The following is a 25,432-nucleotide window of genomic DNA, read 5'->3' on the forward strand; positions in this document are numbered from 1 at the left end:
CTTTTTCTCCACTGTTTGTGTCTCAGGATGTGGTTTGCTCGCACTGAAGCTGTAGAAGCCAGGTCAGAGAAACTGAGGGAGGCTGAAGCTGCATTAACACAGGAGCACCCAGAGCCCAGCTCACAGCTGCTCCTGTGCCCAGCTGTGGAGGATCCCATCACCAAAGCTGTGCCACAACACCTTGGAGAAAACCTGGAGTTGGTACAAAAGGGGAGAAGTGTGAGCAGGTCAAGGAATGCTTTTGCTGGAATACTCACTGGACAGTAGTGGGAGAAGAGACATGACAAAAACCAGTGTGAGACAGGACTGAAATCTCTTGATTTATGGCTGTTGAAGCTGTATAAAGGAATGGGAACTTCAGAAAATAAATAAATATTCTAAAGAATTCACAGCTTTACTTTACTAAAAAGAAAAAAGAAAAAGGGGAGTAAAAAGTAAAATTGAAATCTAAAATTGAGATGGAGATGCAATGAAGCCTTACTAGTCTGAAACTCAGTGCCCTGTGTCAAAAAAATGGAAATATGCAGAAAGAAATGAAGAAGACAATCCTAAAATGCTGCAAATTTTTTATTAAAATGCATAAAGAAATATTTTTCTATTATAGACTGCAAAAAAGTCCTATTTTGAAATTTCCAGAGTTTGGTATTTTACGCACTGGCTTGCCAATCTCAAGGCACACCTGAAAAAATAAAGTGGGAAAGAAGTAAAAACATTCATAAGGGGAGCATTTCCATGCAGAAAGAGTGAAAGGAGCCAGATCACAAAAAAACCTACTAAAGCAATCGAGATTTCCATTTGTGATGAAGCTTGTCATCCTTTAGGAAAAGAATCTGACAATGGCTAGGAATAACTTTCTCAGCTCACAATTCTGAGCAGTTTATGCCAACATTTCTTTTCTTGTAATCCTCAGGGTAATACATTTTTTTTCTCCTACAAGAGGTATCAGCTCTGGTCAAAATGTAGTAGGTGCAAAATTTGTACATTACAGCATTATTGATATGTTGCTGGTACTATCTCCTACATTTTAATTAGCTGCACAGCGAAGAGAAGGAGCTGCTGTTTTGCTTTGCCTGACTTCTGGAATGAAGAATTCCACAAAATGAGCAAGGATCTGGAGGGGTGGAGCTCAGGGTGCCCTGCATGTGCAGGGCCAGGACGTGAAATGCTTCTACATTTCAATGTGTCACTATTGTTTTGGCTCTCAAGTGCCCTCTGCTTTTTTCCAAAGCCACTGGAGAGCAAGCAGGAGTCAGGAGGCAAGGCACTTGCTGAGCAGGACTGCACAGTCCCATGCTTGGGCTGACAAGCTCACAGTGGATATCTTTAATTCAGTACATCTCTGGAAATTGCTGAAAAAAATGTCTGGGAAGCCTTGGTAATGAATATATCAACTTTTACCCTGCCCTGTAAAAACAGCTATAAGGAAATTATTTCTAAGCTACAGAGGGGGTACACAGGCTAAAAAGAAAACACAACACTTGCCAGAAAAATAAATGCCCTGCTCCATCAGAGAGATGAGAGAGAAAGATAAAGAGTTTTGTTTGTGCTACGCCATCGCATTGGGTCTGCAGGGCAGGGGTGGGGAACAGGGGAGCCACAGGGGTGACTTCTCTCAGGAGGTGCCAGAAGCTTCCCCTGTGTCCAAAAGAACACAAGGCAGACCCACTGCTGGCCAGGGCTGAGCTCCTCAGCAACAGTGGCAGCACCTCTGGGATAATGTGTTAAGGAAGGGGAAAACCTGCCCAGCTGCACCTGGGGAGAGGAGTGAGGGATGTGGGAGAGCTGAAGTCCTGCAGGATCCCAGGCCAGGGCAGAAGGAGGGGCAGGAGCTTGGCCAGGCAGAGGAGCTGGGATTGCCAGGCAGTGCAGCTGGGATTCCCTGGCAGTATATCTGGGATTCCCTTGCAGAAGAGCTGGGATTCCCTGGCAGAGGAGCTGGGATTCCCTGGCAGTATATCTGGGATTCCCTGCAGCCGTGGTGCAGCCCGTGGGGAGGCCCTGCAGCCTCCGCAGGTCCATGGGGAGCAGAGGTCCACCTGCAGCCTATGGACAGCCCCACACTGGAGCAGGAGGGGCACTAGCAGGCTGTGAGGCCATGAGGTGACCACTCTGGATCTGTTTTGCTGGCAGGACCTGTGACCCTGTGGGGGACCCACAGTGGAGCAGTCTGTTCCAAAGGACTGTATCCTATGGAAGGGACCTACATTGGAGCAGCTCATGAAGAGCTGCAGCCTCTAGAATGGACTTTTGTTGGAGAAGTTCTTGGAGAACTCTCCCCATAGGAGAGACCCCACACTGGAGCAGTAGAAGAGTGTGAGCAGTCCTCTTCCTGAGGAGGAAGCAGTGGAAGAAACAATGTGTGATAAACTGACCAAAACCTCCATTCCCATCCCCTGTGTCACTGCCAAGGAGGAGGCAATAAAAATGGGAAGTTAAGTTTGGAAGGAAGGAGGGTTGAGAGAAGGTGTTATAAGATTTGGGGTTTTTTCTATTATCCTACACTGCTCTGATTGGTAAAATTTTCCCCTGAGTCGAGTCTGTTTTGCCCATGTGATAAGTGGTGAGGGAACTCTCCCAGTCCTTATCTCAGTCCAGGAGAATTCTGTTGTGTTTTCTCTCTCCTGTCCAGCTCAGGAGGGAAGTTACAGAGCAGCTTGCTGGGTACCTGGTTCCCATCTGAGCTGAAGCAGATTAAAAACCCTTCCCCTCATTACCAGGGGCCAAATATCAACTCAGACACATACAGCTCCTATCTTCCATGTGATGCTGCTTGCTACCTAAGTGAAAACTGACTGAGGAAGTTCTTTCACTTAGGAAGAAAAGCTGAGGGAAACAAGTGAAAAAAATAGCAAACCACCTGTCATCTGATCTATTGTCACAGTTATAATCTTAATTTGCAAAATGCAGCATACAAAAGCTCCCTGATTCTGGTTAGTGCTTTCATCCAACAGCAGCAAAACAGAAGTGTCTGAACAGACTGTGGTCCCCACCTTGCTTATCCTTTGTCAGGTGCCAATTAAATCTTTGCAACTTTTGTGCTGCACTCTGCTGTTTCCAGAGTCTGATGGAACTGGCAATGGGTATTGTTGGGATAACTCAGAAACAGCAGGAGTTTTGTGCATTTCACTCTCTGGATTCTTGAATGTCTCTGCTTAAGTCCAGTTTTCAACTAGCCACAGCTGAGCTAGGAGCAAAAATAACCACATGATTTGAGTTTTGATTGAAACAGCTTTCTGATTTATGAGCCTCAGATAGAATCCTTGTGCAGATCCATGCAACAGAAATAGCTGCAGTGTCTGAGATGGGGAATTGCGTGTCCTGTCCACCAGCCGAGCGGGATGGGCTGCTCCATTGTACATATTTATGGAGCTCAGCTGAACCCTCGGGGTAAAAGTGAACAAAGAATAGACTGTTTTTCTCCTGAAGCATCTGGGTGTAAGTCTTATTTTGCCAGCAACCGTGGTGTTTATGGGCATGTTTTACTGGAAACCTGCTGCTTCTCACAACGTTTCCTGAGTGACTGTCTTAGTAAAACTGCATCTGGAAATGACAAGCACACAGCTGTAAATCTGAAAAGCAGTGTGCAGCCCTAATAGCTAGCAGCTACAGCACAGCTGTCCTGCTGAACATTGGAAAGATTTACAAAGACAAAGCAGAGCAATGAATACGTTTCTGTGATCACATTACACCTCTTCCTCTTCCAAGATTTTTTTTGTTGCACACATAGAAGGGACTCTCACTGCTCTTTGAGTGAATGCCTCAGGCAGGTAACTATTACTGCTTACCTGCCTAAGGCACCCAGAATTTCTGCCCTGTACCTATCTTCCAAAGCAATGGCTAATGTTGTATTATGTAATTTTTCATTTTCACCTGAGCTGGATTCATGACAAGAGCAAGGCCAGGAAAATGAGCCAACTTAAAAAAATTACATACTGCTACATCGGTGTGCTGCATTTTGAGCAATGCAGGGAGTGTTCATGCAGTGGCATCATCATCATAAAAGAGACATGCAAGAGGAAGACATGAAGGAGATTTGTGGTTTTCATTATCATGTGCCCTGAGCTGTGGAATCCCATAACCACTGTGGATCTCCTGAAGCTCTGAATGTGAGGAAGCAGTGGCAGGAGGTGCACAGAGGAAACGACCAACACACCTTGCAGAAATACTGGCTTGGCTGACAGGAGGGATTATTGCCCTACTGGACCAGTCTTTGCCAGGGAGGACTGGAGCCAAGGTGTTGGAGTATGGAACAACATGGCAAATTGCCCAGAATTGTAAAGAAATGTAGTTACTCTCTTCTGTATAAAAATCTAGGCAATAAAGTACTCATTAAAAAAAAACCCACCCTGATATTTGACTAATAATTATAAAATTAGTAAAAAATAAAAAAGGAGTTTTTTCTATTCCTAAAGCAAGAAGTTCTAATTTTCTAATTCAAAATATCTTTTCTTTCAAATGCAATGCCCAGAAGTATTGTTAAAAAGTAGAATACCTAAAAACACTGGAATCCTTAAACAAATCATCTCACTTGACCTGAAATTCCTGGAGAAATTCACACTTAAACGTATTAATATGTAGAGGTGTATTTGTGAAAAACCAGGTGTTACTGATTTTAAACTGGGTTGTTTACTTAAAACTAGTGTTAATTTTATACATACACACACACACACACACAAGTACTTACAAGTACTTACATCCATGCTTGGGTTTGGATTTGCAATGGCAGAAAAGGAATTATTCACTAAGTCTCTTTCTGAAGATGATGCCACTGGATATATACTTAAACCTGAGCACCTGAGAATAAGCCTTGAGTTTGCCAATTTTGCATCCGCTTATTAATTCATGCCTACTGCAGATTTTAGAGAAGGCTGAATACAAATTTCAGAAATTCATCAAGCCCCTCTTTCTGTGAGCCCAGATCTCTAGATTTTTGATAGTTTTACCTGAAGACCTGTCAATAGCTTCATTAAATCAAATAAGCCTCCAGCCAGGATTCATCTTTTATTTAGAAACAACTACATTGTTCCTTTATAGGTTATACATTGCCCTCCTATGTCCCTGTTCACTCCTGTATCTGATCTCAGTTTCTGGCATTTTTCCCATTTTACAGTACTGTGTTTTGCCTACTTAAGCCACCTCAGGGTATTCCATGGAAGGAATCCCATGGTAGAGCAGGCAGCTGAAGGTGCCCAGCTCAACATGCTTTGTTCCCTTTTAAAGTAATGTAGATGGGGATAAATGGGGCCCTTGAGAACCACAGCTCTGGGGAGAAGGAAGAGAAATGTCTCTCCTCCTTGACAGTTTATACATCTCCTATAATAGGAAATGGGTTTTCAAGCCCATAGAATCATACGAATCATACCTTTTCCTTTTTTTTTTTTTTTTTTTTTTTTACTTTCCCCCTCCCTCTTGTAACCTTGATTTTACCTTTAAAAATTAAAATATTAGCTATTTAGGATTTGGGAAGAGTCAGCAGCTACCCTAAAATACCCATCAGCATTAAATCTACTAAAAACCTTTCCTCTTAATGAGGCACAAAGCAGCTGGGTGGAGGTGTTGGTTTGTGTTTCTCTGCAGTGCCATTTCCTTGCTCTGCCCCCAGTTAAACAGCAAAGATAATGCTCCTCACTCAGCTTGTTTGAAGATTAAATTAGCTGCTATTAGTTCAGCTCTTTGAAGATGTACTCAAAGTGGTAAGTGCTAAGTGTTATTAAATGAATTTTAGTCATTAGATCCTGGAAAAGTTTTGTTTCTTTGGGTTAGAGTTTGAGTCATGGTGAATTCTGGTGCAGAGGAGCACCCCTTGGTCCCCTTGGTTCAGCACTGCCAGGTGCCACACAAGAATTTCTGTCCTTAAACACTGTCCCCTTAAAGGCATTTAAAGGACCAGGCTGCAAACTGACTTTAAAGAGTAATCCTGGTCTTCACAACTGAGAAAAGCTTTCATTTCCCAAGGGCTATCTCAGAAAATTTCTGTCTCCTTTTTAACAGAACTTTAAACAAGCAAATCACCTACGTGATTTATTAAGCTGAACTTCAATTTAATTTAAAATAAAAATAAAACTATCATCCCGTCTTTCAAATTTAAAGGAAAATGGGCAACTACAATTTCCATTTAATTACTCCAGACTGTAAAAGGTGTAACAAAGGTAAGATTTGGGTCCTTATTCAAGCCCTCTAGTGGTAGTTGTCCTGTTTGTAAACATGGGAAATCGACACATTACTAAACTAAAGATTTGGAATCTCTAACAGGAAATTAGAAGCGTGTGCCCTTAGAAGCACGGAGAAGAAAAAAAAGGAAATGTTAGTAGAAAGGTAAGTATTTCTATGCAGAAATAATTGTGATTTAAATGTGCGGAGTAGTAGAAATTCTAAATACCAAGACAAGTAAAGAGAAAAGGCAGAAAGTGCCACTCTAAGCAGATGACAAGGCCTGTCCTCCAGGGACTGACAGGTGGCATGGGCTGAAAATGCTTCTGCAAAGTCAAAGCTGACCCAGTTCTGCTACAGACAGCTCAGCGTGTCTAAAACTCCAGATCCGAGTGCTCGGGTGCTGAGGAGGAGCAGTCAGTGAATGTGCTGCACTGGCTGCACAGCTAAACAGCTCCTTCCATTCCTCTAGGCTACATTTCTGCCAATAGTCTCAGCCACTAGATTGCCATTGCAGTGTTTCTTAGATTTTCTTTCCTCTGCTAAGTTCTCTTTCAAAACCAATTTACAAATGGCCCAGTCCAAGGCAGCAGAGACAACACAGAAGCATTTCAGTGAAAATATTGCTGAAATTAGGGAAAAAAATAAAGGCTCACTATTAGGTAAAAAAACATGGCAATAAAATCAGTATAGGTAGTACTACTTCTATTGTAATGTGTATTATATGATGGCTGCCTTTTGCAGAGAGAATCTGTAAAAAAATAATGTTACATTTAAGCTTAAGCAAATTTTTATAAATGCAAGACAACATTAGTTTGTTTCTAGAAGCAATTTTGGGATTTTAACAATAAAACTGACCTGTGCAGAGCCTGTCAAATAACCAGCCTGCCTGTCTCAGCCCCCAGGTTAATGGACTATCTGTATATTCTGCACAGGACTGTACCTGAAGCTATTTTACTTGTTAAACGGCTAAAGAGTAGCTGATGTGCCTGGCAGAGCATTCAGTGTTTCTCAAGAATAACTCTCCAGAATTTTCTGGCAGATAAAAGCTTTACTCTGATGGTTCTGAGTGTTTCTTCAGCATCTCCTCTTAACCATCTAGAGGATTTTCTGCAGTGCTTACATGAATAGAGGTGCTTGTTAGAAGTACTCATTTCAAGGAAGTGTTTTGTGAGTGAAACAAGAATTATAATAGACAGTCAAGAGATCCTTTGGGGAAATGGGTTTGGTGGGAACAGACAGAACATGCTTGCTGAATAAAACATTTCTTCAAGGAATGTCACAACTAAGTATAACAAGAGATCTCTTCCAGAAAGGGATGGTCTTCACCCTGGATACTCTCCCATTATTTTCTCATGTTCCATGAGAGTTCCAAAGTGTCTGAATAATTTTTGGACTATCTCAGAAAAGCATTTAAGACATTTATTTTTATTCTAAGCATTTTATAAAGTAATTTTTAAAAACACAAAATAATAGAATGGCCCTGATTACTACAGTCCTGAAAATTAGAACAATAAAGTGTATGCTGGTTTGCTTGCAGTTACAGTATTACACAAATAAGACAAAAGAAATATGCATATAAGGCTCTCTGAAAACTATCCTTTGTGAGAAGGATGATCACTAGGTAATGTATAGGCCATGTCCAATAAAAATGTACAATAAACACACTGTGTAGCAAAGTTTAATTTCCTGGCTCTTGTGGAACTTAAATCTCAGCTTTAATAAGACTGTGCTGTTGCACAAAAGGCACCACAAAGCAGTGTGGCTACAGTGCAAGCTGAGTGCACAGACCTGTGTTCTTTTCATGGATCTACCATTGGCTTCCAAAATAATTTTGTACATGTCACTTCTACAACTCAATTTCCTCCTTGATAAAAATGGGACTAACAATGGTTTCTCACCTTTGACACTCCTGGATGAAAAGTGCTTAGTATTATTAATTCATGAATTTATCAACCTCAAGCAGAGTTGTGACCTTGAAAATGGAGAAGAGTTCCAGAGTCTGCAGGGGCTTCTGGGGAGGTCATTAGAGCTGTTTATCTCACCAGGCAAGCATGTGGCTGTTAAAGTGATGTTGCAGGGCTGAGGAGGAGAGGCAGTGTCACACATCAGATAATGGGCTGGTTTTCATGCCCAGACAGACGGAACTATGGAAACACAGTACTGAGCAAAGGTTGGAATAAGCCCATCACATCCAAGTGGAAGGGCTGCTCTCCTCCTGGGAGACAGAACAAAGTTTTGAAAAACTCTCCATGCTTCAGTCCTATATTTTATGGATTAGTTACAGCAATCAGTCACAACTATTGATTAGCGTGGCAGTACACAGGGACTCACAGTAAAACCTCCTTCTCAGTAGAGATCCCTTGGGAACATTTTTCTTTCTTAAGGTATTAAAATGATCAAGAAAACTGAGATTGTGTTTTGTAAATCTTTACCAAAGAATGGAAATCCAAGACAATTCATCATTTGAGTTCCAAAAATTTTCTCAAAGAACATTTTTCATATGGAAGTCAACCTTAGTCCATTGATATTTCATAGGTCTATATAAAAATAGCCCAATAGTTTGCCTTACCAAAATATTTAGTTCTTTATTAACTTGCCTTTTTGCCTTATTGCAAAGAGAATTGGAAAGCCCTGAGTGAGTTACAGCTAAGGGTTCTACAGGTTTCACTCTGCTCCACAATTTCCTTTGTGCTCTTTTAGCCTGTGTTAATTGTGCAGCCCTGCTGTCATTGGAGCATGTGTCCCCTGCTGGACTGAATCACCAGAGAGCTCTTCCAGTCCATCTGTGACAGCTCCAAGTGCACAGGAAACACTCTTTGTGCATATGCTGATTCAATGTGGCAGGGGATAAGTGGGCTGGCAGCAGTGGCTTTGTACATTTTAATAACTGACAAAAAAAAGAGATGGGAATGACATTCAGGAAGTGAAACAGAGAATGTAAATTTTCTCTTCACAACTGACCCAACATGCCTGTGCTCAAGTTGCATTTTAAAGGACTAGAAATTTAGCTGGGGCGATGAAAACTGCATCTCTTATAAAATACTTATATTACACCTCAAAGTAACTTGTATAACAGAGGATACACATTTTACCATATAAAATATACCAATGTGCTTCAAAAGATTTGTTTAGGGCTTTCTTGTTGCTGTTGTTTTGTCTTACTCTTAACAGGGATTAGTGACACAGTGTATCATATAATTATACAGTGTGTAAATATGGCATACTGAGATTAATGCATGACACATATCTTCATACAGTCTTAGATCCTATTCCTGAAACTGGAAAGAAATTTTTGATATAAAGAGAAAAAAATACAGAAAATAATTTATTTTCTTCTCTAAAATCTTTGAGCCTTTCATACAGATCAAGACTGATATTTCAGCAACTTTCCTCACAAAAGTCAACAAATGCATCACAATAATTATCTGGAACAGATACCATTGGGACTCCCAGTTAACATTCTGCTTCATAGGGAAAATCGTGACTCTATGGATTTTTCAATTACAATGAAATTATTACTTAGTGAATCCTAAAATACCCTTGTGCCCTGTGCTGCTGTTAAGTATGTATGTTCCATTTTGAGCTACTGACCAGCTCCACATGGAGGTGATCAAGCTTCTGTAGGAGCTAAGGGTTGCCTTAGCTATTTATTTTTGCTTAGTCTCCTTGACATGAAGGAGTTTAGGACACTTTGAACAGAAAAATAGGAAGTGTGAGACAACATTTTCTTTTGGGGAAGTAAAAAAAGTTGAAGAGAGATAAAATATTTTTTTCAACTTTTTCCAAATCACATATTTAGTTGCCTTAAAAAAAACCAACAAACTATCACTTTCCCAGCAAATGAAAGAAAAAAGAAAAGCATGGTTCTTCATAAACCATGTCAAAACTCTTCCTGATTTTTTAAAATTTGATTGGCAACGTTTGACCAGCTGTAAAGATAGTGTGTGTTCCATAATCTTCAGTCTTTCAGTCTGAACTCATTGTAAAAGACTCACTTTAATTTAAAACATTAACAAATCTCTTATCTATCTTGCCTATTTTGGAACATCAGTGCAAACATAACTTAATAACTAAGATAGCAATAAAACTTCTGCAAGGAGAAATTTATAGTACATTAATCTTTAGATTCTGTATTTAGACAAGAAATTATTAGATGATAATGGAGTAAATGCTTTGCTAAGTGAATACAAACTTAAATACTATATATATCAAATGTGGACATGCTGAATAATAAATCTGCATTACAGATTAATTAATTTACAGAAAGGACTTTCTTAAATGAAAGCTTCTGAAATAATAAGTCCAGAGAAGTGAGTAGGCCATCATTACAGGGCAGGAAGTAAATTCAATGTGAATCTATTAAATGAGAGACAGCAAAGTTGTCTATTGAAACAGTGAAAAAATAGCTACAGCCATCAAAGTTTCCTTCCCCCAGGCAGGAATCAACTTTTTATGTAGCATGGAGGTGCTGCCAAACTTATTAATTAAAATTGTCTTAATTGCGGTTGCCTGAACACAGAAGAGTGCAGATTCTGTAGAAATATTCCTTCCACAAGGAGAAGAGTGCATATAAATGTACATCCCAAGATGTTCACTCACTACCCACCACTTTAAAGTCAAACTCTGCGTCAGGTTAATTTGTCATGCATCCTTCATCTTTTTTTGTAAGAAAATCTATGCAACTCTACTACCAAATGTGGCTCTGCATGTGAAGTCCTAGCAAGCAGCTGAATGCAAACAGAGATCATCAGAAGTAAGAAGAAATTTAATCTTTGCCATATGGTTTGCTCTAAGGCAGTACCAGAGCTGAACCATGGCCATTTGTGTAACTGCAAATCAGCTGTGACCCTCAGAATCTTATGGATAGCTTGGGTAAGAAAGCCAAAAACATATATCTTGTGCTATCTCTTTAGTTATTTCTTTCCTTTCTTCTCAAAGCTCTTCTATGCTAATTGAACAGGAGGAAAAAAAAAAAGGTAATTCACCTTCTTCCATTTCAGTGATTTTCAGTTAAAATTAAATCTGGTTAACCTGCAGCAAATATCTGCTCTCTAGGACTGAAAGAGGGGAAAATAGGTTATTTTAAAATGAGAATTGATGGTGGCACATGTTTGAGATGCCATGGTGGATGGGGTTGCATGGCACGGTTTTGGTAGTGGGGGAGCTACAGGAGTGGTTTCTCTGAGAAGGTGCCAGAAGCTTCCCCTGTGTCCAGCAGAACCAATGGCAGTTTATAGGATAGAGCTTCCTTCCAACGTTTTAAAGGGCATATTAAAGAGATAGGCTCTAGCATTTCAATGGAATAAACATTGCTTCACTCATTGCCCAAACTCTCATTCAGAAAATTGAGCTGCGCCATTTATGTCAGCTCAGCTGCGCAACACCAGGTACAGGCTCCTGCTTTTGTCCAAGTTCATCTTCCTGACTAATGTCCCTCTATCACAACGAAGTGCTCACTTCCACTGATAAGGGTATTGCAGGAAGAAAAACAGCAGGGTGTTTGTTGGCAAATAATGTTTCCCAATTTGAGGAAACAGCTGAGGAAGACGATTGTCAGACGGGTTTAAGAAGCACAGAACAGACAGGAGTAACAAGAAAGGTGAGGAAACATGAACTCAACTCCACCCAAACCACAGGCCACCCACATTAATTTTCTGAAATTTACAGATGAAATAGGAGTTAACTCTTCCCAGCCTCTTTCTGTTTTCCTGCCTGCCCTAAAGCTGTGACCTATGGCTGCAGCTTCTGCAAAGGCTCATTAAATCCCAGCCAAACCCTCTGCATCTCTCTTACCCAAACCTTGAACTCTCCCAGGGCACGCCAGTTGAGCTGCAAGGAATGGCCATGCCCATACTTGGGCACATTGGGAATAGAAGTCCAAGGAATGAAAAGGTGATAGTAAAATAAAAGCATGAAGATGGAAAAGGGCAAAGAGGAAGAATGTTAGAAATTAAGAATAAAGATAGATAGTGGAAAAAAAACCCTCTCCCTCAGCCTGTCAAGAAAACTTGGGATATTTAACTTCAAAAAAAAATCTTAATAAGGATACAAAACTTCAGATGATGAGTTGAAAAGTGTTCTTATAATCTTGAATTAGTTTTTCAATAGAGAAGTGAAAACCTGAGAGAGCAGTGTTAATTAACATTCTAATGTCATGTGAATGCTAGTATACATATGAATTACTGCCACAACCCCTAGATCTAGAAGTGTGCTGTTATCTCTCTGATAGCACTCACATATTTCTTTCCTGATTTTTTTTGACAATGTTAAGAAAGTTATCATCCTATGTAATCACAAAAGAGAGCTGAACATGGTCAAGTCAACACAGAGCTATTCTGTAGGTAAATTCATAAATTATGTATGCCTACAGGACACAGGACAGACAGAACACCTTACTTATTTACAGTTTTCCTCTCAGTTACTTTTCTTTCTATTTTCTTTCTCCCTCTCAATCTACTTCCAACAGGTAAATCCTTTGGAAAAAAAAATTTCAGTGTTGCAATTTGTGTGTATTTGCACTTTTAGAACTGATTCCTGATATTCTGTGCTCATGTGGGAGGAAATGAGTGATGGGGATATTAAGTGCCAGGGATATTAGGGCTCTTCAAGGTATCCAAGTAATTCTGAAAAAGCACAACTGGTTGACAAGGACTTAGCACCCTTGTAGCTCATCTTACAGACTCTTTGAAATGATCCTCCATCCCTTTGAAGTCACAAGGTCTCCATTCATTTAAGCTGTGCAGGATCAATCCCATGAGGCTAAAGCACATGCCAAAAAACTGTCAGAAGCTAATAGCCAGGACATGTGACAGCAACACTTAATTCCCTGGCTGAATATGGGGGTTCACCTGGCATGAATAAGAATTATGACTTCAGAGAGGGCTTTTCTGAAAAAACCTCTGATCTGTATCAACTACAATCAGTGTGACTTTTAGTTCTAAGCAGCAGATTTCCAGGCACACTTGCTATCCCATGCAATGCCAATATCGTGTTCTATCCAAATTGCATTTCATAAATTAAGGTGGGGCTAATTTAGCAAACTGTCCATCGAAAGGCGTTTAAGATTAAGGAAAAATTTTCCATAAAGTGATTTTTCAGACATGCCTTCATAAAAAAAAAGTCAGCAAAAAATATTTTAAGGGGCCATGTTTGTGGAAAAAAAAAAAAAAAGAACATTTTTAATGGCACATGGTGGCCAACAGCAACAGTGGCTGAGGCTGGGATACTGCTACAGAGCAGAGGCTGCTGCTCCTCTAACAACTCTTAGTCTATGATGAACACACATTTAAGTGAGGAATTTGAGACTATTATTAGCTTTCATCAGTTTCTCTGTGGCTTATTCATGGAATCTGGACAGATCCCAGAAGCATGGTTTCTCAGCCTTCATTAGGCTCTGCAAAATGAGCCTCCCCTACTTGGAAATACCTACTTGGCACCGATTCTCTCATGTCTCTCTTCTTTCAGTGGGTGTTTTGTTGCAATATTCAGGGTTCACATTGAGACAGATCCTTTTCCAGAGGAAGAGCTGAGCCACGCTCGCAGCCTCGCCTGTAACAGTGAAGGGAAGGCTGCACATGTCATTATTTGCTACAGCTGCACACATAACACAACTGAAAATGTCTGCCTAAACCAAGTTCACACTCCAACACCATGAAAAACTCCAGCAGCACTACCTTTGTCACTGCATGCCCTCTATTTCTTGGATACCCACTCTGCACCAGACTTGCTCTCGTGCAAACACACAGAGTCAGTGACCTGTGAAAATGGCCCTGATCTTTCAAACATGAGCTCTGCTCTGCCAGCCCCTAATCAAATAGAAAGATCATTTATGTAATGAACCATCCACAAAAGGCTTTTATTTAGAACACACAAACACATGTATCACTTTCTGCTCATAATACCCAACATACCAGCATAAAAGAAATTCACATGGATGAAGTGGCAAAAGAATAGTTTTAGAAGGTTAGTGCAATGCTAAAATCACTTGAATTAGCCAGAAGGAGCTAAGTTTGGGATGCCCTGTCTTCTGGCTGAAAAGCTTAGCTGTAGGTCAGCCAGAGATGGCTTGGGTTAACAATCCAGCATCCAAAAATAATTGTTTTGTCTGCTAGGAAAACAAGCCCGCTGAAGTCAGGAATGCTTTCTCTTTTGAAGAATGGGCAGCAGTAGTGCCAGATGACAATCCTCTTTTGGCTGGATGCTGGCTTCTTGCTTTCAAGTGTTTCATAGAGCTTTAAAGTAATTCTCAATTTTTCTAACTCTTAACATTTAATTTTCCCAAATTCTTCAACTTCAGGGGGATATTTGATATTTATACTCACTAAAAGTGCAAGGTATTTTCAATACCAAGAGTTCTATTTTACTCTTCATCCTTCTCTGACAATTTCTATCACCAATTCCACCATGATTACACCCTTTCCTTCAGTTAGACTCATTAAAGCAATATCTACTACTCATAGTAGTAGCTTTTTTGCCTAAAGTAATGACAGAAAAGTGAAAAAACAGATCAGTTAATTGATATTACTGACAGGAACTCTGATCTGTAAAGACTAATATATGAGGGTTTCGTGAGAGATTTTTTTCATGCAGCAATTTTTTTAATTCCCTCCAGATTTTAAATGAGTTGGTTACCAAAAATTTGAGCTTTCTAAGTGGCTTTTGGTGTATTTTTATGTGCATAAAGGACAGAAAAACAAAAACACTGATGTTAATCAGTGGGGATTCAGCTGGCATTGATTACAACCACAACCAAGGTTTAGAGTTCTGCCTCGTGGATGTCTTACAAAACAAGCAAAGCTTTCCAAATGTTTCATAGAAAATTTAAAAAAATAAAGCCATAACATGTCGTAAGTGTACATTTTTTTTGTTCTTTGAAAACCCAGTAATAATGTATTCAGTTAGCATCTTTAAAAACATACAATTAGGGTTTATTTTCAGTAGTATTCTGTTCAATATTGCAAAAATAAAAATGAATCATGAAAAGTGGACTTGAAGGACTATAAATATTACTGTTAATTCTGGGATATTCCACTTTTCTGGTGGCAAGGATTAAGAGTTTGCTATGTCTCAATGGAAAGTTTGATATTAAAGAGTTATCGTTAGGCAGCACCAAGAAAACCGCTTGTTCTCAACAGATTTTCCTTTCCATAAACCAGGGAGCCAGAACTTTTCCATAGAAGAAGGAAGAGGAAATAAATGGATTTCATATAAAACCACTGAACATTTTTGGTCAGACCTCAGTTGTTTTCAAAAGCTTCATGGGGTGGTAGTGGTTCTGTTTCAAATTAGGGCGACGTCCAGGAGGCACACAGGGATTGGGATGTGCCTTCCTCAGAACAAGAGACGCTGCTATCCCAGGCAGATTCACTTCACTGTGCAAATAGAAAGCACACACAAAAGTTTAACATGAATATAACCAAGGAATGCAAGTGTTGGTTTCGTCTGCACTGTTTTCCTAGACAATATCTAATTTACCTGTTTCAAAACCACTGACTGGAAAAGGTTGGCTTGTCCAGGCAGAGTTTCTTCTTTCCCTATGAAGCCTAGATTTTATACAACATATCTAAAATCAGCTACTTCCCAGTGTTTAAACTTGCTGCTATTCCCAGAAAAAATATATTGCTCATTATTCTGTGTTGCTGAATAGCTGGTTTACTGCTGAACTCATTCATCAATCTACCTTAGATTTTAATAGGAGGAACCTAGCTGTGCTGCTACCAAAATTCAGGGCACAACTCTCAATGATGGGCACTGCTGGTTACCAAGGAATACAGTGTGCTTATAGCAGATGCCTTCAGAATCATTAGGAGCTTTGTACACATACATTTATATAATGTATAGCATTAATTTATTGGCAGTGGTAGACATGAGCCTAAATATTGCCATTCCAAAGCCACAGTAATCAATAATAATGATAAATGAATTATTAGCATAGAACTTAATTCAGGAGGCATTGCTTGAGGAATTTTCACAAGGTGGCTGTGAATTATTCAAACACACACTCGTACATGGAAAACGTGTTTGTAGCATTGTTCAAATACCCAGAATTCAGGCTGTCTTTTGTTTTGGCCAAATCAATCCCATGGTTCCCTATGGAATGAGTGTGCTAAAGCCTTTCCGGTAAATCTTCCACAGGCAAACATAATCATGGAATCACAGAATCATTTAGGTTGGAAAATACTTTTAAGGTCATGAAGTCCAACCATTGACCCAACACTGCTAAGTCCATCACTAAATTATAACCCTAAGCACCATATCCATAGATGCTTTAAACACTTCCAGAGATGGTGACTCCAGCATTGCCCTGGAAAACCTGTTCCAAGGTTTGATAACCCTTCCTGTGAAGAAATGTTTCCAAATATCCAAACTAAATTTCCTCTGGTGCAACTTGAGGCCATTTCCTCTCGTCCTGTCTTGTTACCTGGGAGAAGAGACCAACCCCACCTGGCTACACCCTTCTTTTAGCTATTAATGGTAATGATTAGCTAAGAGAATTATTAGCTCCCCTCTGAGTTTTCTTCTCTCCAGGCTCAACACCCCAGCTCCTTCAGCTGCCCTTGTGCTCGAGAGCCTTCCCCAGCTCCACTCCCTTCTCTGGGCTCACTCCAGCCCCTCAGTGTTTTTCTTGCAATGAAATTCCAAAAAACTGAATAAAGTATTCAAGGTGCAGCTTCACCAGTGCTTATTACTGGATTTAATTCCCTTTTCCTCTGAATCTGGCTACAACTTTTAGAACTTTCCTCTTGCAGACTGGGTTTTTTCTTGGACAGACTTTATTTAAAGTTACTGTAGTCCAAAATTTTCTCTTACCTGACTGCATGACTCATGACAGGAGAAGGATGGAGGTACCCCAAAATTGGCATTCTTCCTTGTTTTCCCTCCTTTGTTTCCTCACCAGTTTTGTAATCCACAATGAAACCCCTATTGAGAACCTTTCTTGTGCAGTTCACAAGTCCACCTCTGAAGCTTGAAGCTCTGGCTCAAACAGCTAATTAGAGAACTTACCTTCTATAGTCTCCTCTACCCTGGAGCTTGCTAACCCTAAGCAGCTTTGCCCATTTTAATGCTTCCCCACATCCTGCATTCTAACTAAGTTGACATTTTGTCAGGCTGAGCAGATTCTTACCTTCCTTTCAGTTAAACTTGATAATTTGAACACATAGTCAAGGTACAATTACTCTGCAGGCAGGAACTGAAAGCTTTCCACAATTTACTTTGTCCAAAAATACCAGTATTTGAAAAACTTTTTGGAAGGGGTGAGATTTTCATATAATTTAAAAGAGAAGGGCAAGAAAATATTTAAGAAACCAACTATAAAATTCTTGTTCTGAACCCATTTTTGGCTCATATACCATCTCAATTTGTTAATATTACTCTTTCATCAAAGAGTAATCCAGCTCTAAAAAGGAATACAGCTCTAAAATTTGTCTGTGAGACTCCTTATTTCCATACACTTCCTTTTAGAGGCAGACTGTTTCAATAAGAATCATACAGCAGAGGAAAAAATACTAAAGATATCAGCACAATTTATTAGCCAAGTTTAGTTTTATCTATTGATTTTTAGTATGAAATAATTTTTCTTGGCTTTTTTTGAATTTTTAAAGATTAGCAACTCCCTTGCTTGCCTAAAATAGCCTCTAGAATCTCAGAAAATCTGAGATAAAAATTTAGAGTCCTTGATTTGCATAATTTCTGCAGAGGAATGTGAGGACTGAGACATTCACTAACCTTCATTTGCCAGACAAGGACAGAGCTATCAGACAATTGACTTCATCTCTGCAGATTCCTGACAAAGGATGTTAAAAGGTCACTCCAAAAGGTGTCCCTTCAGGCCATGTGGGCTTGAGTGCTCCTGTCCACAACTTATTTGCTATAGTCCACTGCCTTTAGGTCCATATGAAAAGAGCTTTGTGCAAAGCTCATATTAACACATCTCTGCATGACCTTCCTTTACTTTTTGCAAAGATTCTGGACAGACCTCATCTATGTGGCAAAGGTCAAATGGGAAACATCTTGAAAAGAGCTACTGAAGCAACAAGGGAATGTGAATCTTTTGCTCTTCTGCTCTCAGCCATTTAGCTACTGTACCTTATGAGTAAGCTAATGGTTCTTTGTTCCTTTGAGACTATTTATTAAAAAATAAGCCTTTGAAAGCCCTCTTTATTTTCAGTTTGTATCATATAATTAAGGGGAGGAGGTGGAAGCACACTTAAAATGTTTTCACTGGAGTCACCTTTGTGAGCTGAGGGGAAGGATCTGTATTTATAAGAGATAAAATACAGGTCTGTGAAACATAATCACAGAGAATGTATTGGCATTTGAAAATGAAAGCTGTACTGAAAAACTTCATCTTGAGGTACATTTTATTACAGAAATCTGACAGTTCAGAAGGCTTGATCACTTGTGAGGCTTTTCATACTACATTTCTAGTCTCGTTTAGCATCCAAGACAAATGGAAAGAGGCAAATCATTCCAAGTCTGCTCAGATTCACAGGTTTTAGTAGAATATTGCCTTATTTTTCATAGTTTGAGATCTTACTGATTTCCTTGATATGTCCTCATATCAATTCTTTTTCAGAGCAATCAGTTTTCCTGTTACGAGACCTGCTACAATTTTGCTCTCAATTTCAGAAGAAACTTCCTGAACCTCTTGGAGATAAGCAAGCAATAATATGTCGCACCCAAAGAAATCATAGGAAATGTGCTGTTATTAAAGATATCCAGAAAGGGTCAGCTATGAAGACAAGAATAAAAGCAGAATTTCCATCCCTGTCCTGCCTCAAATGTTGAAGAGAGGGATGTTAAACACTTCACTAAGCAGGAAAAATGCTGCCCCAGGCTGAGGGCACCTTGCAGTCCATGAGGGATGTGCCCATGGGCCACACAGAGGAGGCCATGGAACAGATTTTGGGTGACAGGCTCCGTCCTGCCCTGGCCAAGCACCACCAGCCTGGTTACCACTAGGGCTTAAACTGAAGTTTTAAATAGAACCTTGTTGTGCCAAGTAATGAATATGTTTAGAAACACCTGTATTAAAGGGACAGATTTCTTTTGAGATCACATTTCTGTACCTTTCAAACAAATTCATGGTGTCAGGTGAAGAGCAGTGTGCCATTTGAAAAACAGGGATAGGCCTTTTTGTAATTTGCATAATATACAGTGGTATTCGGGATTTCTATTTTGTAACTCACACTGAGAATATTTACTTGATATAATGTTAAATGTGAGCTCTGTGAAATATTGCAATTCCAGAATTGTGTCAAGAAAATGCATTCATCTCAAAAATCAAGCTGAAAACCCATGATCTGGCTTTTAAGAATCTGTCTGTGCCAATAACTCAAATTCTTTTTCCAGTATAAAAAGCGAGATGTGCCTATTTAACATGACCATAATGTTATCCAACAGAAGCCCACAGAAAACATGAAACATTTGTCTTACAGTCCCTAGGTGAGCACATTATCATTTTCTCCTTGTCACTCAACACTGAGCATGTTAGATAACAACCTATAACAGAATTTAATATAATGTTTTCTCCAGTCGATACTGGGATGAAGATTGAGATTTTTCTAATGGGATCTGAGTATCCAAGTCCCCTGGGCAGCATGGATCATCCCATCAGCCTTAAAATTCAGTCGAGCAAAAAAATAGTGTCAACATCGTCTTAATATTGGAAAACAGTTGTTGCCTGCACTGCCTTAAAATGAAAATCCACAGAGGGAAATATGTATTTAATAGAAGATTTTTGAGAGAAACATTCTTTCCTCAAAGAGTTTTTCTTAAAGAAATGTCTTCTCCATTTACAGAATAGCTCTTCAATATTTTGCATCTGCCTTCCTATTTCTATCATGCTAATAAAAATAAAATGGCAAAGAAACAGAACAAAAATAAGTCTGAAATCAAATACTTATTTTGACTTTTTTCTTTTATCTCATTTAATTGGGAAGAGGAAGGGAGACTTTCTTAGTGGCAGGTTGGAAAGGTGCTTTGCTGGCTGATTCTGTGCCTATCTCACAACATTTCTGGGCTCATGAAGCAGCACTGAACACCAAGGCAGATGAACCCTGACAGCTTCTCATGAGCCCCACCTTCTAAACCCAAAACAAGTACAAAAATAGCCCCACCAAGGGTTTTCTTAATGGGAAAAGGAATAGAGCTTTTCTGTTACAATTTACAGTGTGAGTCTGCCCGGGGCTGTAGCAGCAGTGCTCAGGGAGCAAATCCAATGTGCAATTAGTTACTAAAAGATTGGAGAGCCAGGCTTTGACTTCAGGCATCCGTGAGGAACCAAACATCCTCTTTGCCTCTTTGATCCTGTCCCTAAAAATAAGCAGGTGATGATAGTACAGTCCCACCTATTGTTGCCTTTCCTTACACAACAATCAGTCACTCTAACAGAATTCAATCTGATAAGCCAACTTTTATCCTCAACTTTTCTGGTTCAATTAACTTGTAATAACTAAAATTCTCAAGGCAGCTGAAAACCAGTCAGGAATGATCTTTCATGTACACTAACATCTGATTCCTGGGAAATGAACTGTAATTATTAAAAATAGCTTTCCAGTTGAATCCCTATACTGAAAGGAGGCAAATATACATTAAGAAGTTAATTTAAAAGGACCAGGGACATGGAACCATAAGTATAAATTGACTTATGTGAATTTAAATGTCCTTCTGCACATTATAGCTTGCTTTTACTGGTATGTGTGTAAAAACATCTTACTATCAATATTTTAATAATGCAAAAATGTAATCAAAGTTGTGCCACTTGAAAATTTGGAATTATTCATATCAGTTATTGAGAAAATAAGCATCACACAAAAATGTCTATGGATTTTTATTTACTTGTCACGCATGATATAGAAACAATAGTGTTTCCATTATATTATAATGAATAAATATATTCTATAATATATAACTCTCTACATATATGTATTTTTATTGACACCCTGCTTTCAGACTGGAAAAATACCAACACCTAGTTGTAAAAATGATGTCCTCAGTAAGACCTTACAGTATAAATAGACAATAAAAACAGGGAATGGAAAAGAAAAAAGAAAGTCATGTTATGAACACTTTATGATCTTAGGTACTGAGGGAGTAAAAGATTTTCCCCACCACACCATAAGAAGCTTCTGACAGAAATAAGAATCAAACCAGAACTCTTAAAATGCAATCTTGTGCTCTAACCACAGGGCCAAAAGAGTCTTTAAAATGTTAAAGGTTTAGTAGGAAATGATGCTATGAATTAACATGGAGAGTTGCTAATACAATAATTGAGTTTATTTTGCATATTTACCTTCTGAACTTCTGGGCATAGCAAAACTCTTCAGGGAGTGGGTGACTATGCCAACAAAAAGAGTATGCAAGTGTATTTCAGAGACATCTTTTAAATCACATGGTTTATTTATTTTCTTTTTCCTGCTGACCTTCCTGAAGGTAACATAGTGCTGACATGCTATTGTTGAATGGTTTTTCTATGAGAAAGAGAACAAAATAGGATCTGGATTAATGAAAAAATAATTTGCTTGAAGACTGTGCACCACAGGAAATAAGACTGCCATTTAGCAATTTGAAAGAGATTTGAATCTGGAGAAAAACAAGAATAAAAGAGAAGGGTTCTGGAAGGTAGGAGTACCCCACAACTGTCAGTTCTAGCACACTCTGGGCTAAAACACTAATAGACACCGTTGTGACTAACATTGCAAATTAAATGCAGCTGCTAACACATTTCCTGGCTAATCTTTGGGTATGTTACATTTGACCCACATTACTGAAATGGTATCCAAACTGAGTCGTGTCTTGTGGACACCTTACAGAAAAGTTCAAGCAAAAAGCATCACTAAAACCCTTGGTGAGTTGTACTGAAATAAGTCAATGGAATCAGCTCCTTCCCCCTCTTTGTCACATACAGACACACAACAGCTGGATAAAGGCCACTGCTGCAATGAGCTCCCTGTGGCTCCCTGTTGGACCATTCATCCTCTGGGCACAGGGGCTGGAGCCAGCCACACCTGGGCAAAGCCCCTGCCCAGCTTCCTCCTGACACATCAGCCCCTTTGCTCCTCAGGCTTCTCCTGGCTCTGGCTGCATACTCCTTGAATTCCCCTCTATGGACCCCAAAACCAGAACAAAATTTTATTAGAATTAAATGGAAAGAAAATATTATAGGAAGTATTACAAGCTGGGAGTAATCAAACTCCAAATAATATTTTTTTCCTGTTTGATTATTGTGCTGGTAGAGTGCATTACTGTGCCTTCTGAGTATGATGCTGAGAGTATGATAAAAGTCCCCAAAATTATACAATGGAAGTGCAGAAGAAGGAGGAATGGAAACCAGACGTTGAAAAAAGGTACAATTAAAAGTATAATTTGTGATACCATACAGTTATCCTCAAGCCTCACTTGCCTCACCAGGTCAGTGTAACGCGATTGTCAACTATAAAAATCACAATCATCTCGATTCCTCCAGGTCGTAGCTCTTTTCAGCCAAAATTACTTCTCTCACAGCATACCACATCAGGGATGGACTCCACCTACATGCACCACTACCATCCCCAGATATTTGATGTTCAGTTTAATTTACAGAATTCTTGGAACAGAATAACACTAAAAGCAAGCAGGTTTTAGTGTTTGTAGTACGTTTGTCTGTGTACAAAAAATGTAATCTTAAAGGGCCATATTTCCCCAGCCTTTTATGCAGGCCTGAAAGGGTTTCAACTCCTCTTTACTCCCACTTTTTCACAGAAGAATCACAGTCCTGTAAGTTACCCACAAATTGCTGCTTGTAGAGAGCATAAAGCATCATACTCCAAGAGTAAATTAATCTGAGTAACATCTTTAAGCCTATATGTTGGGAAATATTTTAGCAAGTTATTTTCAAGCATTCCTCAGCTTATTATTTTTAAGTTCCTCAGTAAAGCCTCCCATCTTACAAATGAGAGAGGTTTTCATTGGGGATAGGTTTAGTGCTATCCCCTGCTTTTGGTGCTTAACTGAAAGATTCATTTGTGGAATAATTTTGAGGAATTTAAGGAGAACTCAACACAGAAATAGATATGTTTCTGAGGAGTCCAGAAGTAGCATCTGTAAATCATTGTAGGACACAATTCTGCAATAGTGGCTGATGGCCACCAAGCCCTTACAATGAGCAAGAAAAGAAGGAAATCTGTTTTTCTCTTCAAGTTCAGCAGATAATTAAACCATCAGAGCTAAGAAAAGTGGTACCTATAATCGAAAAAAATGAATCTGTCTCAATCTTCTCTCATGTTCAAAAGTAGGTATAAAATACATATAGATACTTGCCAATTAACACATGTAACCTATCCTCATATGTCCTATGCATTTTCATAATTAACTAGAATTCCTAATACAAGCATACAATGCTAAAGAATGCATACAGCATACTTTAATCAAAGCCTGATGCAGGCTGATAATAGTCCTTAATTTTACAAGCAGTCTTAAGACATTTAGTAAAACCTCTTATTCTTTCCTCCAGCAGTAACCATAGCTTAATAGCAAAAATTATTAAATTTATTGTAGAACCATTCAGTAGATTTAGCACCTTAGCTTCTTTTCCATGTAAACTCACCCCAGAAGAAGAAAAAAATGTGATTTTACATTATTATTGCACCAGCCTTCTCCAACTTTCTCCTTGTCTTTCACAAAAGTAACAGATTTTGTCATTTTTCTGCCTATCTTCTTTTTCCAGATCAGGTCTAGTCCTAGCACAAAACTTTGTGATTTCCATTATAAAAGTTCACCTTTTATCCTTAATACTCATATTTTTTGCCTCACACAGTCTTTTGATGAATTACTGCACTTTAACTTCCTCACTTCTCTTTTTCTCCAGTCTCTTATGATTATACCTCTCTAAAGGCTTTTGAAATGTAAACAAGTTATAGAGCCAGAATGCCTTCTTTCCACTGCTGCATGGATTCCTTCCACCTACACTAACAAATAGTGCAGCATGATATTCCTTAGCTGAACTTGTGGTAGTACATCAAGTTTAAGAACATAATTTTGAAAAATCTCAGTTCATAAGCATGGCAGGTTTTGATTACATAGGAGACATGCACTAATCTGGGGTTAATTTCTGTATATGATAAAAATCTCATTAAAATATAGAAATTAAAACCTCCTAAATGGATGGAATTTCCACTTAGTGTCACTCATAGGGATGTAGATATCTGCATGTGTATGTAGAAGTATATCACATTTTGATCAGCCATGGCTCCTCCTGCAAAATGAGAATTTATTACAGGGAAATACATGCCCTCAGACTGACCATCAATCTTTAACTAATGTCATAAGTTACTGCTGCTTCTTTGGTAGAAGAAAGGAAAGTTGCTCTTGGCATTTGTTCTTAATTCTTGTTTTATGGAGGTCCAGTATCCAAAAATGCAAAGACTTTTCTTCTTCCTCCTTTGATTGTAGAGTAAACTCTATTACATCCGTATTTGCATCTTCTCCCCTATCCCATATAAAATGTTACAGCTCAAACACATCCCTGACAGAGATCTGGTCTCTCAGTCTTCTAAAGTGAATTATTAGTCAACTATTCTTTTGTAGAAGGTGGGGTTTTTTGTTATTTGACATCTGGCAGTCATTTAAAGCACTAGCAACTCCTCATTCAGAACACTACACATATCTGATTTGCTTTCAATATTTTCTTAGTCTAAATGCCACCCTATTGCTTTTCTTGGCAAAACCAAAATTTAAAAATTCTGTTGGGTGGAGCTAGATTTCCACTGCTAGATTTTCACTTTACTTCATACTCTAACAGATCCTTTAGAACTACCTAATGTGCAAAATCTGTTGTTTATACAGATCTGCAGCTGGCTTTGTCCCAGTTGCTCGAGAGTGATATCTAAACATAAAATAATCTCTGTATAAACTGTAGCTTTGTAAAATATGTAAGCGCTCTGTGTTTGTTCAGCCTAGGTCACTTGCTGAAAATGAAGGTTATTCCTGGGTGATAATCATCAGATGCTGGTTCAGAAGGGAATCCAAATTTTTCCAAAGTTTTGTTATGCTCAAGTCACAAGGACACGAGATGGGAACAGGTTGGGTAGAATTTTAAAGCAAGCCATCAACACATGTAAAAACTTACCCACAGTAACTGCACTTCCTTGAATTCTGTAACCTGAAGTCAAGTAAAGTAAACAACATTTAAAGACATACCTAATTATGAGATTGCACCCTCGGAGTCATTAGAGCTGCAATCAGGAACAATGCCTCTTTTCTGCTCACACAGAGCAGGGATCCTGCTCTAATGATCCTG

General features: G+C 39.0%; 1 long non-coding RNA gene across 3 annotated transcripts in view; it reads right to left on the bottom strand.

The window, feature by feature from the left end:
• LOC144246785 (uncharacterized) overlaps positions 1 to 25,428 on the bottom strand; it is a 40,972-nt gene extending 15,544 nt beyond the window's left edge. Inside the window, exons 1-2 of one of the 3 annotated variants that reach the window (XR_014957199.1) lie at positions 21,449 to 25,428; positions 1 to 15,524 (exon numbers count right to left, since the gene is read on the bottom strand). This is a non-coding gene — a long non-coding RNA (uncharacterized LOC144246785). The other 2 variants (XR_014957200.1, XR_014957198.1) reach the window with 2 other exon arrangements.
• Positions 25,429 to 25,432: the final 4 nt, after the last annotated feature.

Source organism: Lonchura striata, chromosome 9 (assembly GCF_050655825.1).
Source record: "Lonchura striata isolate lonStrDom1 chromosome 9, ASM5065582v1, whole genome shotgun sequence".
In the NCBI taxonomy this organism is placed as follows: Eukaryota; Metazoa; Chordata; class Aves; order Passeriformes; family Estrildidae; genus Lonchura; species Lonchura striata.